The following is a 19,590-nucleotide window of genomic DNA, read 5'->3' as shown; positions in this document are numbered from 1 at the left end:
TTTTCTGATGTATTGAGCTCATTACCACTCCCTGGCTCCTTATCAGCAGATGAGTTGGTTAATAACTACAACACCTCCTTGACTGGTATCTTAGATACTATAGCACCAGTTAAAACTCAGAGAGTGTCTTTTAAAGAAAGCTCACCGTGGTTTAATGCTATAACTCGTAAACTGAAATATGAGGGTCGTAAATTAGAACGGAGATGGAGGGAATCTAAATTGCATGTTCGTTACACTGCATGGAAGGGCCGCCTGGTTAATTATAGGACGGCTCTGGCACTGGTTAGATCATCATATTATTTTATTTTAATTGAAACAAATAAAAATAATCCTAGATTTATTTTGGGGGAGTTTCCATGTTCCAGGATCATTAAACATGGTTGCTGCATTCATCTTGAAATAAACCTTCCTACATTTTAGAAAATTCCATTAATTTTATTCAAGCAAACTTACGTAAATTGTGGTTTGACCTCAAGACAATGATGCAGTGAAGTTACACAGCTGGTGCTCACCATATGGTTAAGAAAGATGAATCTGTTTGTTGGAACGCTCTTTATATTGGGAATCAAAAGAATGGCAACAACTCTAATTGCAACACATTATCCTGGCTTGAGGACGGGGTTGCCTAATTCCTGGTTTATTTAAAAAAAAAAATCAGTGACAGCAAGGATGTAAAAAGGGACACAGTAAATAAGTGAATAAGCAAGACAATGTGGTGCTGAGATGTTGCTTTCTTTTTTTTACAACAGCACTGCTGCAGTCCCTGCCCTTCCCATTGGCTAGTAGACCATACCAATCAATGTCAGAATGAATGCTGTTAGTCAGACTCAATCAATAGAACTGCTCTATTATATTCAAAATGTCACGTACACAGATTCATTCCTTTACATAAGAACAAAATAATGGGATACTGCAGGTCGACTAGTTGGGTCACATTTACACAAAAGCTATTATTATTATTATTATTATTATTATTATTATAAATGCTGATCCCTTGTATATCATTTTTTTTTTCTTTCACATTTTTTATTTAGTTCAGGTATTTGTTAAGTGGGCCAAACAGTCATCTACGTACGTAGCTAAGATGCAGAATTTTATCTACAGATGGCATTTCTGTCCGTACACGGTATTGTAGCGGGGGGTGCAGTTGGACCGACTTTGCCTGTGACTGTATTGCACCCCGGAACTGTTTCAGCTGTGCGCTTGGACTATGCCAGACTGTTAAATTGCTGGACTTAATTGCTTGCACCGTGTAGCAGGGTGCTGAGACTTAGTACCGGATCAGACAGTCTGCATGGGGGTCACCAGGTGCTGTTCATGTGAACCCCATGCGGCTGTACAGGATTCTGATTGGGTGAGGACCATTATAATCTTTTACATTGTTGTTTGTTAAAGGTCAGTGGGTGCTGATTGGCTGAGCCTCACATAACTTGTAACTTTGTGTTTCTGTGTGTGGGTCCGAGGGAGGATAAAAGAGGGTGCATCAGGTGTGTGTGGATTCAGGAGAGTGGAGAATCGTGCGCTGTGAGCTGTGCTACTTGCTGTGAACCTGCTGCTGCAAATAAAGAGCCTGCCGGCTATTGAACTGTGTCAAGACTGCCTTCTTTTTACAGCAGCAGTTTCATCCTGTGCTACAGTACATATTCCGTCCAATCATTTTTCTTTTTTTTTTTTAACAAAATATTTTAAATGAGAAATTGACTAGTTTTTCATGTTTTGATTTTGAGCTGAGAAATAAAACAAAATGTGAATCGAGGTTTTTAATTTTCTGGTTTTAAATATGAAATGAAAATAATTGATCTGGGCTTGTTTGACCATTTCTGATATTGCTTGTTGTAATCAAATATTTGAAAAAAAAATATGATAGTCCATTCATGAAATCTGATTTGCTTGTGGGTATTCTGGCTGGCAATGAACTGACATGCATAGGACAATGCATGTTAAGTATTATTATTTATTACAGTTACCCATTTATACAGTTGGGTATTTAGTAGGAGCAATCTAGGTAAAGTACCTTGCTCAAGAGTACAGCAGCAGTGTCCCCCACCTGGGATTGAACCCACGATCCTCCAGTCAAGAGGCCAGAGCCCTAACCACTACTCCACACTGCTGCCCTAGGTTCCAGTGAGATCTTTGATAAACTAATTCTAAAATGAATTGCTATTTGATCTGAAATACAGTATTCAATTGCAACAAACAATATCAGAAATGGTCAGACAAACCAAAAACATTATAATTTGTTGTTACGCATTTAAAAATCGTAAAACGGAAAATCACAATGATTCTCATTTTTTTGACTTCTCTGCACAAAAACGAAAAACTAGTCAATTTTTCAATTAAAATTTTTTGTTTAAAAAATAAAAGATGTTTTTGCAGAATATGCAGCCCCAGTTCCCTGAAATGAGCTGTTTAATTTAGATGTATATATACTGGGGTGGGACAGAAATCAAGTGGATAATAAAGCTGGATAGATCAGATACTATTGTTGGACAGTGGATTGGCTTTAATCCCCAGCTGTTTTATGACCCAGGATACCGTTGTGTGAATGGAAATAGCAAAAACAAATATCAAAGCAATGAATCTAGGATACACCCTGAACAATCGTGTAGTACTGCAGTTACTCCAAGGATGAGGATAGCCAAACAGACCCTGAGCCCCTTAAAGGACTATGTGAATGTTCATGGTGTACTCTGTTTACAATGTTTGGAAAGGAAGTACGTTTTAAGCTATATTTAACAGTTGATATAAGATAATTACTTTCCGTCGATCAAGTTTCACATCTGCTTAGCAATGCGAGATTCCAAAATGAGGCCTGGTATGAAAAATATTCAATATTTAAAAGGTTATTGGATGCTAGATATCTCAAAGCGTTTTGTATTATATGTTTTAAGTTTTGTTATAAACACTATCCTATTTAGTCATACTTTAATCGAACATGGTTATACGCAGCATGATGTTAGCGTAATGAAATTGCCACAATACTTTGTGGCTCAAGGAGAATTGTTGCAGACAGCGTGTTGGATTTTTACTAATATGATAATTAGTTCTTATTCTCTGTAATAATTATTCATTTTTAATATATGTAACACATTGTACAACTAGAAGTATGGTAAACAGGAATTCAACATTCATCAAATTATATTCTACCATGACATATCAGATTACTGTATAACATTATTATGAGAAAAATGAAGATTAAATAACAATATATCAGTATACCAAAAACAGGACACGGGACCCCACCTAAAACAGGTTTTACAAAAAAAGCAGAGGTTTTACAAATTAATAATTGTAACAATGTCTTTCCAAACACATACACACATGTTATACAGTTATAGAAAATTAACCTTATTCCAACACTTAAAACACACACATGCTTACACAGATTATACAAAGTGAACTGTATATAGAAAATAAAGCTCATTGCAACAAGGGCAGACAGAATTTGTAGAAAGTAAATGTTATACACACAAATGACAGTGTATGTTTTTGTAAATAAATTGGTGTCTCTGTTTTCAGTGCCAAAACATACAGTAGATTGAGAATATAATACTTCCTGGTCACTAAGGTGTAATGTGATACAGCACAAGTTTGTTTTGGCAACCTGTTTAAATCTGTCCCAGTAGAAATCCCCAGTCAGGTTCTGGGTCAAAGAGAGTGGACACGTTGCCTCTAATTCCGTCCTGGCTTTAAACAAACATCCTATAAATTATGTCTTCAGACATAAATACTAGTTATTTACTGGTGGTTTATATGGTTGTAGTTGGAACCAAAAGCATGCAAGTATGCATAACATATTTTTGTTATGTGAAAAAACAATGTATGCTAATGTTATGGGAAACTAGGCAGTAAACAGTGCAAACAAATTCAGCTTTTTGTGTGTTGCTATTATTTATTTATTTATTTATTTATTTATTTCATTTATATAGCACCTTTCATACCGAAGTATCACAAGGCACTGTACATAACTACATAAAAATAAAATAAAATACAAAATATACAAATAATAATAATAATAATAATAATAATAATAATAATAATAATAATAATAATAATAATAAAATAATCATTAAAAGCTAGCAATTATGTTTCATTAAAACCACTAAGATAAAAATGTGTTTTAAGTTTAGACTTAAAAATACCCACAGACCCAGCTTCTCTAACACATGGAGGTATTGTGGTGGTCTGTACATAAGAATCCGCTGGAGTATCATTAGAAACTTAAAATTGGGATACGATATATTGCAACGGAATTGCACTGACGGTGGCTTTTTTTGTTCTTTTTTCTTGTTACAGCAGGTGCCTGGGGTTTTGGGCTGACCCCTGTAGGACAGTGACCAGCAGGACAGCATTTGGGACGGGGAGAAGCTGGCCCTGGGTTTTGACAGGGCCTGTCTGTGTGGGGCTAATTTATAGCGATGAGGACAAGGGCGATTTTTGGCCTGGAATAGAAGCCGGAACGGAAGGAATACAAGGTTGTATCTTTCTGTGCTATGGCCTCTCTTCTTGCGGTTGAGAAGCACTGGGACCCTCCTTGCCTATTTGCACAATTTAACTTGTTTTTAGATGGTGTTAATCTAATCCAATTGTTTTAGTAAATTGATATTTTAGATACTTGTCAATTAGTTGGCTGGGATTGTATTTTATTGTGTAAATTGATATGTTGATAGATTATTGTGGCCATTTATTGCAATAAATATTAAAGCTTACTTACCTGTTGTGGTACTTGGATGGGGTTGGTGTCACAGAATCTCAGAAGAACGTAGAGTGGAAAACGGAGGGGTTAACATTTGTACACAAAGTGTTTGGTTTATTGTCACCTGGTCTGCACTCTACCAGTTTTGTGCATTAAAGCACATGACACTACTTTCACATCAGGTCACCACAGCTGCTGTTCAGATCTGTTTCTATAACTGCTGCAGCAATTAATCTTGACTTTCTGGATTACTTCCTCCAAAAGGAAGTCAGTGCTGGGAGCTCCTGCAGCTTCTTTGAGTTGTCTGCATTGCTTTGGGAGTTGGTTCAGGGGTTTACCAGGAGTTAAGAAAATATTTGAGCTAGGGTGTTTTTTTTTTTTTTTTTTTTTTTAATTTATTTAATATAGAGGTGCCCATGATAGGGCAGCTGTACATGTAACATGTACCAATTCCTGTTTCCCTTGGATCTCTGCCTAAGCCAAAGCAATTCTCAAGGGCCAACCCTGCCTGATTGGACACATATTAACTACATTTCAGGAATGCGTTCTTGCCTCCAGTGTCTTTAGGAGGTCATTACTGCCCACAGCATGAAAAAACCCTACTTTTCTTTCCCAGCATTTGATAATTACATCCTTGAGCAAAATTACAATTAGTTTCTCAGAAGTGTGTTATTAGGAGCATGTTTATAGGAAATTAAACCTCTATAGGAAATGTGGATTGCTGAAATTGACAACCGTTTTAATCCTATTGAGTAATGTTAATTTATAATGGTCAGCAGTGTGGAGTAGTGGTTGGGTCTCTGGACTCTTGACCGGAGTGTCGTGGGTTCAATCCCAGGTGGGGGACACTGCTGCTGTACCCTTGAGCAAGGTACTATATAAATCGCTCCAGTAAAAACCCAACTGTATAAATGGTTAATTGTATATAAGAAAAATGTGATATCTTGTAACAATTGTAAGTGGCCCTGGATAAGGGCATCTGCTAAGAAATAAATTTAATTATACAAACACTTCCATAATTTCTATGCTGTAATGGGTAACCTTATCTAGTAACTTGTGTACAATTGTAGCTGTAACGCTATGACCTTTCTCAATGCTTCTGTATTCAGGACAATGTACAGCAGGATGGGTACTTATTTGCATATTTTGAAGTTCTCACATGCAAGGGAAATAACAAATGGTACATTCAGGGTTAATGGAAATCTCAGATTTTATTCTGTTTCATTGGTTAATTCTGTGATGCAGGTATTACTTCAACTAAATCAACTCCTGACGATTTGTCATCTTTGGCCCTCTAGGTTTTTGATATCTGAGCATGGTGGCAATGTAAGGTTTTTTAAATTAAAGTAAACATGGAATTTAACTATTTATGCTATAATGATGCGACCAGACAATGCTTAACATTAAGAATATTTACCATATATTGGTTCCAAATACCCACATTGCATTCTATATTGAACGCTATTGTTTAGATACAATGTGTGCCACTAGTATTAACAGATAAGCAATTGATCAAGTTACCAGCACACCTGGAGAGAGCCTCAGACTGATTCATCGATGGGCTGCAGTAAATCCTAGCGGGAGCGTCTCTGTCTGTGTATGCTTTTTAGTTCTGGTATTTATACTATAGTAGACTCAGTATATATGTGACTACAGTCTGTCTTATCTTGCTAATTATCAATAGAAATTATTCAGTTGTTACTCCATTCAAGTACAACCAACCATTATCTAATCTATTTTACAAGGTTACTGTGGTTACTTCTTTACCATATTTTCCTTCCTATATATTTCTGCACATTCCTGATCTCTCCAATCATTTTAAACCTAATTTACCTTAGGAACTACCTATGCCAAAGTCCCCTCCAGCAAACTGGTATAACATTACCAAAACAATTCATTTCTATTCTACAGCAGGTACTGAGTACTGACTGCTGGGTATTCTGAAATTACACATATTGGCACCCAACTTGTTGCCCACTTACAGCCCTTTGTGAGAGCGTGTTTCTCTTATGAAAACTTCAATAACAAACCAAAATGGATTCAGTTTAACAGGGGCTGAGTACCAGATTTGACTCATCACAGCATGTAATTGAGGTTTTTTTTTTTTTTTTTTTCTACATCAAACCACCAGAAAACTATCGCCTAAAATACAGGGCCTAGCATAGCCAAAGCACCCAAACTATGCTCTTAGCTATGTAGGAGAATCCAGTCTAGCTGGCAACAATATAAATAACCCCAATTTATAAAAGGGTGCTCCAATGACTGGAGTAAAGGATTTGGAGAAATTACAAAATCATGAAATTAAAATTTGAATATGGAGCACTTGATTCACTTAAAGAATGATTGGTTGATCTTATCCAAAGAAATATTTTCTTTGTTTATTACATTAACTTATTAATTATCAAAGCGCTGTTTCCCAGCTAAAAAGTGAATTGAATAAGCCCTAAGAGCCGAGAGACTGTAGTGCTGAGTCCCAGCTAATCCACTGATTTACTGACCTTGGGAAGCCACCTGACCCAGTCCTTCAGTCCCAGGTGTAAAATTAGATAGAAAGAGAGCCCCACTATAAACCACATGTTGTATTTATATTGAGTTATCATAGATACACAATTTATAAAAAAAGAAAAAAAAGACAAACTGATTTATCACACTTCTTAGTGATAATAAATTGAAGAAAAAAGACTATGCAAGTTGCATTTAACTGCAAATAAAACTATGTAATTAGTATTAAAATACAATTTTAATTTTAAGGTGTCCGCATGAAATATTATGTTAAATCATAAGAAGGTTAGTTTAAAACCCAGTTTAGTAACTACAGTAGCACCAAAAACAGGAAGTGAAAAAAAAACATGGTGCTTATGAGAGTAGGAGACCTTTTCTGGATGTGTCAGCAGTTGTAGTTGGTTTCCAGAGACCTTCTCAAGATACAATATCTGCCCTAAAATAAAACCCTGAATTCAAGTCAAGAACAAATCCTAGTTGCTCCCCTGATCTGAACCCAGCCGCTCTTTAATTCCCCAGGGGTGAGTTACTGACCATCTTATTACCAGTATTGTTTTGTTTGTTCTTCTTTATTGTAAATACATTTTTTTTTTAATTTGTAAAAATAAAACATCACAGAAAAACTGCATGTGAGGGAAGTGGTCAGACTCAAATGAGATAATTGATGGCCAATGTGAGTCTGACCACATGTATAAAAGAGGAGCTAGGAACCAGCTTCTTTGTTCCTCAGCTAGGATTAGTACATTTTGTTAAGATGAGAAGCTGAAGTGGCAGTCTCCACTAAGGGTAAAGATTTCGTTTTAGTTTATAAAAGTATATTTAGTTTAGTTAGGATCGAGTTCCTGGTGCAGGTAAACTTTGTTACGGGGAGTAACGCACAACCAAACTAGGCCACACCACCACCCCGAATGATACCATTGTTGGCAGCTCAGTGGTGGTGCATAGTATTGTATCCTGCACTGTTTTCTTGTAAAATCAAATCTGGATATCTCTGTTGGCATTATCAACCACAATCCCTCTTTCTCTCTCTCACTCTATCTCAGCGGACACATGTTGTAAGAAAGTGGATCCAAAGATACACATGTGTAACAGAAGCTTTATTGCTCAGGTGTTTGTGGAACTAGGTGTCAGAGTTAAAAGGATGCAGACAGGGCTCTGACCTTACAGTTACAGTGTGTTCAAAATGAGTGGCCAACTAACTGACATGAGTGTCTTTTAAAAAGAAGTTCAACTTCACGGCTGTGAAAGTATACATAATGTGATGTAAAGTGATAATTGTACCAAACAAATTCTGTGAAACACTTTTAATAAAGTAGTTATTTTAAAATTGTGTTGGTAACTACACAAAAATTATTTTACACAACCTATTGTAGTGAATTTGGTACCATTTTAATTGCTTTTTTGAACATTCCGGAAATATCAGTAAGTTTCAGAAATCTATGTAATAGACCTAGTATTTTGTCTAGTTATTGGTTATCTGTATTGGTAGAGTGTAAGTGAGTTTAGGAAGAGAACAAGAATGTTGAAGAAGAGCACTATATCTCTGTGAAACTAAGTTAATGAAAACGTATGTGTTTTATTTTGCTTCAAAGTCTCTAAATGACTGTTCATTGGAAATCACCTCCAAGTCTTACAAATTTAGTTTAAACACTGGATTTATTTTTATAGTAAATAATTGCTTTTGTAATGCATGTGTGCAATATACATGTGGCCTTGCAATAGGTAGTTAGGGTTTGGCAAAAGTTGTTTAGTGTGGCATTTGGGTTTCTTCAAATAGCGTGGTGTTCTTGTTGGGTTTAGTGGTATTGGTCACATGCTGTATAGATTATAGTATCGTTTTGGTAAAAATGAAAATACAGGAGAATTTAAATTAGAACATGCCTACATGCTCCATGTTATTACTGGTTAACTTGTAACTCCCACTGTAGGACCCACCTTTTAAGACAGCAATAAGCAAATAAAGTTAAAACACTTTCCCCAACTCCGCCTAGTTTAGTGCAATGTATAGAAAAAAAGTCTCTGGGGGGATTGAACCTAATTAATGACCCCCTCTGGTATGCTGTTCCAAACATTTTAGAAGGAAAAAATCAGTTTGTTTGACCTTGACAAGCACCCATGTAAGGGACGGCACTCTGTCTCTAAATTCTATGTATTTTTACAAAACCCTGACATATGCTTTGAAGTAATTTCTTTAACTACAGGGTCCACTACGAAAAAACAAACACCAGATAAGTTTCACTTGAAATCTGCTATACAAAGCTTATGTTACTCTTAGTTTATTATAGTAAACTAGAACAAATGGACAAAATGAATAAACCTAACAATTAGCCCACGTACCATGTCACACAAAAAGCACCATTAGACCTCTGAACAGGAAACACAGCACATGTATACAGTATTAAGTGACTGGAGCTGACACAAAAACAAGGTCCCAGTGTGGAGGCTTTGTAACATGTATGTAAACAAATCAGGCTGAAATATGTTCCTGGCTGGGATACAGAAAAATTCGGAAGACTTTCTGAGAAACAAACATCGTAAATCCACAAACTTCGATCTAATAAAATAATTATGCAACAGTTTGTTTTCCAATTGTCCTTTTTAATCATATGAACTATTAGCACTTTACAAAAAGTAAAGATTAATCTGGATCTGTATATCCAAATTTGGTGCATGGATTTTTATAAATGTAATAGTCATTTACAATAATGGGCCCAGCACTATATTATAAACCATCATCACTTTCAAAAAACCTTTTTAAAATCCTACTATGTGTGATAAGTACATTTCACTATAGCTGTTTCTAATGACCTTTTTCAACCATGGGAGCTGTATCTGAAATGACTCAAAGAGCCTACTTTTTCAAGCGATGTAGTTTTAGTGCAACTACTATTTCCCTTCTGCACCCGCTGCCTTTCAGATACTGATGGACCAGGTCTTACGCCCACATCGTGAATATGTGGCAGCGTATATTGACGATGTAGTTATTTACAGCTCCACCTGGCGAAAGCATTTGGCTAGGGTTACAGCCGTCTTTCAGTCTCTAAGGGTAGCCCAGCTGACCGCTAACTTGCGAAAATGTGTGTTTGGCAAAACAGAGACTCAATATTTGGGAATTATAATGGGGAATGGGCGAAACCCGTTGTCACCAAAATCCAGGCTTTGATAGACGTGGCAATCCCCAAAATCAAGACTCAGGTGAGGTCTCTACTGGGGTTAGCCGGTTATTACCGAAGATTTATCCACGATTAGTTGATAACCCATTAGTTGACCTCACCAAAAAGAGTGCCCCAAATTCTATGAAATGGTCAGTAGACTGTCAGGGGACATTTGATATTATCAAGCAGAGACTCTGCCAGGCCCCCACTCTCATCACCCCATCACCTTCACTAAGAGATTCATCCTCCACACCGATACGTCAGATGTCAGTTTGGGTGCAGTCTTGTCCCAAAAGGTAGACGGAGTAGAACATCTCATCCTGTACCTCAGTAAAAAGATGCTCCCTCGGGAGCGCAACTACTCCGTGGTCCAAAAGGAGTGTTTTGCCATTAAATGGGCTACTCACTCTTTACGATATTACCTGCTGGGACATTCATTTGATCTCGTCACAGACCACGCCCCACTCGCGTGGTTAAGCACAATGAAGGACAGCAATGCCCAGATAACTCGGTGGTATCTGGCATTCCAGCCCTTCGTATACCACATGGTACACTGTGCAGGATAAGACCACCAAAATGCGGACTATTTTTCCCAGGAGGGGGAGTAATGGGAAAGGTAGATTTAGCCAAGTGTTCCTTTGGCTCCACTCTGAGCAGTGGGAGATCGAATGATTCTTAGTGTTGGATCTCCCCCACCCCAACCTGTGTGGGCGCTGAGGGAACAGAGTACCCTGGACTGGTTGGCCTGACAATTAATTCCCAGGGTTCGGCAGAAGTCGGACATCTAGAAAGGAGGCAGAGCTACGGTACACTAAACCATTGACCTGGAAGGTTAACAGCGTGGCATCCGCGGATTGGAGGAGCGGATGTGCTAGTTAACCAAGGGGTCATGGTTTACGGTATAAAATAGGGACGTAGTGATGTGATCTGTTCCTTGTAATGGTTATGCTATTACTGAAAGGTCCCAAGTTGTAAAACTAACCGTGAGTGTTTTTGTTTGTTTTGCCTGTCTAAAGTCTACTGTTTGTCTTGTTTCTTAGACTAGACGGCTAACACAATCCGGAGCTGTTGCCCACGGCCAGCAAAAAACCCGGACAACAGAGCACAAGTAACCGTTCACAAATAAATTGTACTTTCACCACCCGCACTGCAGCACTCACTGGGAGAGGTGACCGTGTTTGTGTTTGGACTTTGTTATTGTTTACGGGACTGCAACTCTACATGATTCCCTGTGCAATCGCTGTGTATTGCCAGTCCTCCTGTTTGCTTTCTGTTTGGTCATCAGACCCATGGAATAAAATGAAACAGAACTCGTTTTCACCCGTACTTTGTTGTCTGTCTTTTCATTGTTGGATTACTACACTGCACCTGCAAGTACCACTTACCTGCAAGCACCACTTACCTGCAAGCAAGTCCACAGGTGGAAATGTACGATTATGCACTTTGGGAACAGGGAACATTAAAATTCATTTACAGGTAACTTTAGATAAAACAAAACTCACTTGATTTAACAATTGGGGAAACATCTATATAATGTGGAGTTGCACTAATGTAAGGCATAACAATTGTGGGCTACAATCTGACCCTTCTAAATTGAGATTTGAAACAATTCAGTTCACATTTAAAATGATCAACAACCCAATGCTCCAAGAACAAGTTTGTATGGGAAGTGCTAAACATCTAAAGTGGAAAGGTTAGTAATGCGCGATCTGAAAGAGACTATGCGTGTATGCATTGGCTTAATAAAAGCATCTACATGATTGTGCAGATTAATTCTTACTCAACATGTCAGGAAGGGTTGCATACTAACACAAAATCAGATACTTCCCAAGGGGCTACAGTTACATCCACTTACAAAATTCACATCTGTGTAAGGACATTGGGTCAGAATCCTAACCTTGTAAACCCCCTTCTGTTTAGTTTCAGCCCAACCTCAAGTTCTTTTTGTGTGTACAGTAGGTGCAGTGTTGTCTTTTCCTTTCATTATCCTGTGGATTTCAGATTTGTAAGTATTGCCATTTTCCATGAGATGCATTTTATTCCCCAAAGGAACATTGTTCATTTCTACTTTAGTATTGTATTGCGAACCCTGTAGTTTTATTATAATTTTCACTTCATATAGTGATCGTCCTACTGTCATAAATAACTTTGTATATAATTTTAATGATTTGTGTGCAGGTTGTATGTGATCAGCTCTTACTAAAATAAATAAAATATTCACTCTTAGATGAGCTTCCAATGGATCATTGTAGGGCACCATTATGACCAATCAGGAATCTATATGAATCTATTTAGATGGACTGGGTCATAATTTACACAACCACTATAAACACAAAAGGGATAGGTTGGCATATTTTAATGATAGAAACACTGTCATTTATTTATTCTATTTTAATCCAGCTAGGGTTTTCTCCAACCGGGTGATTTATAGAACCACTTATTCATTTTAACATGACAATATTGATTTATAAAATACAATGGAATTCATTTTGCAATTTTTATTTATTTTTAGAACGACTGTATTAAGATCAGCCACTGTTCAACTTATTAAAACAGACCCCATTGTAATCAGAACACTTCTACTACCTCTGCATTTTACAACATAGGTATAGAATATTGTTATTTTAATATCGCTAGTATTTTACTAAGACTATATTAAGGAAATGTGTTTCCTGTATCATACAAAATACTTTTGCTTTTGGACATTCCCATCAGATTGTACAGAACTGATTGGAAATGTAACCAGTAAATAATTAAATCTGAAGAAGCCAGGCTCTGACCAGATGTTCTAAATCTGGACCCCTTTTGAAGTCTCTGTTTATTTTAAGGCAATCTGGTCTCTTGAATATTGGGACTCCTGATGTTCTCTTCCTAAAAAAAGTTCAGAGATCAACACTAATAAAAAAATTAAAATACAAGACAAAACTTGAAGGATAAAGTTTGTGCTTCACATAAACATTCTTTGAAATAAAACAGAAAACATAATTTTAGCATATAAATTTTGTTTCTGTCCGTTTCCTAATTTAATAGATGCATTTCCTGTACCTTTTTTATCACTTGAACTTGATTAGTCATTAAACTTTAATACAAGGGACGCCGGGCTTTTTTAAAGTTGAACATACAATGGTCAGGAAAACATCATTGAATTAATTGTCTTGGCTCATCCAGCAAAAAATATTACTTTGTTAACATAAACACTGAAGGCCTTGACCTTTAGAATGTTTCTTTGACTAGGATGTCTTAATAATACAATGTGAAACCACAGGCCTGTATTATGTGGGACTTCGTTAAACTCTGAGGCACCACTGAGGAAGTATTGGTGCCATTGTTTGTTCTGGGAGAATATTCGACCTGAAAAAAGAAACAAGGACCAGGGGTCACAAATGGAGATTAGATAAAGGGGCATTCAGAACAGAAAATAGGAGGCACTTTTTACACAGAAAATTGTGAGAGTCTGGAACCAACTCTCCAGTAATGTTGTTGAAGCTGACACCGTGGGATCCTTCAAGAAGCTGCTTGATGAGATTCTAGGATCAATAAGCTACTAACACCCAAACGAGCAAGATGGGCTGAATGGCCTCCTCTCGTGTGTAAACTTTCTTATGTTCTGTCCTGTTCACTATACATCGTGTATTCCCGTATGGCTCCTAAGGCTTCCATTCATTTAGATGTTCACTTTAAAATAATTCTGTGAGGTATTGGAAGTTGTGAGTAAAACTTAAGAGAAGTATTAGTCAGTAACTGAGTAGCATCTTAACAATGATGTCTGTTGTTACTAATAAAAGCATACTACAATTAACACGCGCAGCAGTATATCATATAGTTCTCTGCAGTTTAAAGGTTGACCTATTCAAAAGCTGGAACAACTTGAACAAACATTTATTAAATTAAAAATCATGTTGTGGCTGGGTGCTTTACATTTAAAACGATTCACTTATGATGCACATATTTATTATATTTCCATTATGAATGACACATGTTTCTGAGTTTGGATGTGGGTTAAGTGTGAACGGAATGGAAGTATGGATATCTTAGCAGAAGAAACACAAATACTACGATAAAGACTCACAAATAGGAACAAAAAACAAATAGCTATTTATAAACACCAACTTAACCATGTAGCAGTTACTTTATTCATAACAAGTTTGACTGATTTCAGACTGCCATTAGCACTACCTCATGTTACCTCAAGTAGGGTAGCCCAGTAGTCTGTGAAATAATTCATAATGACTTCTTTAGATTACCATCAGATCAACAGAATAATCCATCTGTTTCAATTTGAATGTGATAGAATTTAAAATGTTTTATATAAGCGATAACTACACGGCCCATTGAGTTTACTATGATAACAATTTTCCTGTTGGATACATTCTGAGAGACAAGCATTCTGTATTAGCGAGGAAGACTGTTGTCTCCAAGCACACTCAATGCAGCATCTGGTTATAACTATTATATAATAGTTAAATAGATTTACTAAGAAATAGTCAACTTAACGGTAAGACCAAGCTTTTGTTTACAGTGGTGTCCTAGACACAAAACAAAATACAAAGCCTTACAATCAATACAAATACAAAACAATCAGATAGAAACAAACACTCAAGACAGGGCTAAATAGAAAAACAAATGTATTTAGATAATAGTTTATTTAGATAAGATTAATTTGAAACCCTAATTTGTAAAGTTTAGCTATTCTGTCCGCAACAGTTTCATACAATAAGCACCTTGAGAGATAAACAAAATTAGATGCTCCAAGATTTTGACAACTATATTAATTAAGGACTTGCTGGGCTGAGTAACAAACAAAATATGATCTTAAACAGACTTTTGAAAAATCTGTTTCATTTTTGTTTTTATGTAAACATGAATCACACTTCTAATTACAGCAAAATACCTATCTAACCTAAAACTAGGCACTGATTAATTTGCTCCAGATGTTGGCTATTCTTTTCCCCATGACACTGCATTGTTTCAGTACTGATCACCCATATTAAAGATTGAATACTACTGTACCATATGTCAGAGAACTGCTGGGCTGGAGCAGGAAGTTGAGGAAGGTCTGTGAAAACTATGCCGAGAACAGTATTTTGGTGATTGGGTAAACACAGCAGCTGAGAATGAGAAGCATATGTCCAACATACAAGAAACACCCGACCCCCTGTGTTATATTTCACAGTTTAACCTTACAAAACATTTCTGCTTATACAACTTTCAAAAGCAGGACAGGGGAACAACTTACCATGACGAGAAACAACATGTAGAAGTTACCGGAGCTTTTAAATAAAAATAAAAAACAGCATGAAACCTGGAATCCAGTTTTTATTTATTAACTCTATTAAAATTCGGGAAGTTCAGACAATTTATCTCAATATCACACCTGTTGCACAGGCATCATTTATCATTGGATCGAGTCCATAACAGCAGACCAGACTCCACCACACCATCACAAACCCTGTCATCTCCCTGAACTGGTGATATAATGCCGGTGGGGTTATATTCCTCCGTGGCATGACACAAGATCACAAGTCACTGAATCAGGATGAAATGCATTAAACTGCATCATTCATTACTAGATCCTGCTGTGAATGTACCCCACATCCCAGAAGAAGAGTGCGCTGTTGGTCTCCAAGCATTTCCTTCCAAATAACTGCATGTGCTTCCCCATGGAATACTGTGGTGGATATCAGTTATCAGACATGGCTATACATTGCATTTTTAACAGAAGTGTATTTTTCCTGCATTGGTAATGGTTTGGGTAGTCACTTGTAAATGTAGATATTCTATCAAATATTAACATTGCCACTGTAATTTAAATGGCTACAGTAAGTATTATTCTGTATTACAGCCTTTGTTTTTAGCAGGAGTAGTGTGTGAGTACAGCTTTGAGTTGTATTGCGGAATAATCTTTGACCTTTCTTTTAGTTTCGCCTCTGCATGGTGCACATCCTGAATTAAAAATAACTTTCTTTATTTGTGTACTTCTGTGGTTGAAGTCTTTGCACATTTAGCTGAAGGAATAAACATGTTACTCTACTGATGACTCAAAGTAAATTGACAGAGGCCAAGACAGACATACCCAATAACACATTCATATTACTTTGTAGTGTATTACATTGTAGGACTGTACAATGATATATACTTCACTTGTGCATAAACAGTCCTGTTGTAGCACTTTAACTTATAATGCTGTCCAAAGTTCCATTATTCCATCCATCAACATCACTGGACGCTGCATCAAATGATCAGAATCATCACATGTCAAAATGCTGTTCCCTGATTGGTTAATGCATACTATGAATTCTAAGTCATTGTGGGAAAATAGAAATCCTTTGCTCCTTCCATAATACACAGGGCTCAACATGGTAACTAGCCATTAACACAACCTCATTCCATAAGACAAAGATTATGCTTTTTCTTATTATTTAAAAAATTTGACAATTTTGTTTATAGTAATTTCTGATTTTGAAACGGCACCAATTATTTGTCTGGCTGATGTTCCTCAGCTGTACTGGTTGTATAAACTGACATTTGACATTTGCACGCTGAGCAATAAAAACACATTAATCACTGGATGTGGCAGTGGACTAGAAGTGGAGCTTTTTTCATTTTCTTGACTATTTATTACTCTTTCCTTTTTCACAACAGGGTGAAATCTTTGGTAATATGCATGTAATTTGTCACTGTTCCAAATGTTTATTTGTTAATGACATGATAGATTTCCTTTCAATAGTGTGTTTGAGAGCTCTTTGTATATTTTATCCAAGGCTGCACAGGAATTCATGTACCATGGTGAGAGGATAGCGTCACGGCCCAAGCTGTTACCGACAGGAATTAGAGACTCAGAGACAGAAGCTGCAGTCTAAAGCACAAGCTCACATTTATTAAACACAAAACAAATAGAAAGGCACAAGGGCCAAAATAAAAGGCACAAAACAACACAACACAACACAACACAACACAACACTCCCTCCAGCAAACAAAAGATTTCTCCTTCCTTATATATATATATGAGGCCACTCCCCAATTAGCATCAATTACCTAATTGGGGAATGGCCACACCGGTGATTGTTACATGGGCAGCAGTGTGGAGTAGTGGTTAGGGCTCTGGACTCTTGACTGGAGGGTCGTGGGTTCAATCCCAGGTGGGGGACACTGCTGCTGTACCCTTGAGCAAGGTACTTTACCTCGATTGCTCCAGTAAAAAAACCCAGCTGTATAAATGGGGAATTGTATGTAAAAATAATGTGATATCTTGTAACAATTGTAAGTCGCTCTGGATAAGGACGTCTGCTAAGAAATAAATAATAATAATAATTTAACCCCATCCCTGCCAACCTTACATTCCCCCCTACACATGACAGACAGGCAGGGCTCGTGCCCTGCCACACATGGTTTATTAAAAGAAGGTGATGTACAATATGTAAGTACAGTATATGTAGTCCTTCTGATATACAGTTCATTATCTAATCTCATTCAAAACAAATTCAGAAATAAGATTTCATAAAACAGTTTTACATTTGTACCTGTAGAGCCCTCTTAAAATTCAGACAGATCCAGGTAATAGTAAATAGGCAACAGGGGGCGTCCACACTAAACAGTGGGAGTGGGAGACTAGCAGAGTGCCTGTAAGGTCCTTGCAGATTGGTTGGGGCACACGTTATCTTATAACAGGCTTATAACAGTAACTCTAATTATTCAATTGAAAACAGCGTTGGATCTAAATAGTTCTGTCGTTTAATGTATTGAAGAGGAAAATCAACATCGCTAACTTGTTTTATTGTTGTCCTTAAACTAAGTAAAATGCCAGGTTTGGTCCTGTTTTTTTTATAATTAAATAGTGTTAATGAGATCTGCCCTGGTTTAGATCAATGTAATAGACCCCAGTGAGGAGATTCCACCTCGGCATAGTTAAATATACCTGATTTACCTCTGTGAAGAAAGCTAGATCCAATAGGGCCTTCAATTAGTTGTGTTAATACTAATTTAAAAATTAAGTAAAAAATAACAAAGCTTATGTCACTATTTTATTAATGAATAATTTTAGCTCCCCATTTACATTGTAAAAAGATCTATTCTTTATTCTCTTCATCAAGAAAATATGCACAGTTGGACGTTCAAGTGCTTTTTTGGCATAACTTCAGCTTTTTCCCAGCAAATGATGATTCACCTTTAAATAACCAATATGCTTCACTAAACATTTTACCAAATGTTTACATTACAGTATCTGGAAAGGCACTGAATACATGAAGCTAGAAACACACATTATATACAATTATCATTCTCTAACTTCTACTACAATATTAATGTAAACCAATGCAATCCACACAATAAGCTACCTTATCACTGCACTTTTTTATTTTCCTAATAATATTTTAAGAGAATAGATACAAAATTGATAAAAACAAGCTGTTGTGGGAAAAAAGAGCAGATGATAAAACTAAACAAAATGATATTACATGTCAGGGTCTGGTCATGAATGGAAACTAAACCGACATGTGTTTGAACAGTCTACGCCATGTCTGTTATACACAAGCAAACTTGCATAAAGTTCCTTTCAGCTATGTGTCACATGCCATTGACATAATCTCAGCATAACAATAAGAGAACCAAAGCTTTCTTAAACCTTCTACATAATTTGGATCTACACCAAAAAACAAGGAATGATTTCATTACATGTATTGAGGACGACATATAATTGTTTTAACAAAATTGTATTGGCGTATAAAAAACACCTTGCTGTTTCATAATTATCATAACTTCCAAACGTGAATAAATAATTGTATTTCGTATCAGGGTTCTCTGTATTATAAAGTTCTACATGGAGTTGATTATTTGGTTACTTCTCATGGACAAGGTCAAGTTGAATTGCATCTGCAATTTGTATTAGAATTGTTAAAAACATGTGCCCCTTTTCCAAGTCTCTAATCCAGGGGTCTCCAGCCCTAGTCCTGGAGAGCTACAGGGTCTTCTGGTTTTCATCTCAACCGAGCTCTCGGTTACTTAATTGAACCAATTATTGGCTTAATTAGTCAAGATTAACATGTGTTCCAGATCTTTAGCCATTGATGATGTAAAGATACCTATGAAACCTGCAGGATTGGGGCTCTCCAGGACCACGGTTGGAGGCCCCTGCACACTATCTGAAACTGATGGAGTTTTTTTTTTTCTATGAGCTTTCATTAGTCCAAAAATAATCAGAAAAGCACCCTACACAAATCACATATTTTATTTGTAAACAAA

This window comes from Acipenser ruthenus, chromosome 1, assembly GCF_902713425.1.
Source record: "Acipenser ruthenus chromosome 1, fAciRut3.2 maternal haplotype, whole genome shotgun sequence".
In the NCBI taxonomy this organism is placed as follows: Eukaryota; Metazoa; Chordata; class Actinopteri; order Acipenseriformes; family Acipenseridae; genus Acipenser; species Acipenser ruthenus.
Note: the sequence above shows the minus strand (reverse complement) of the source record.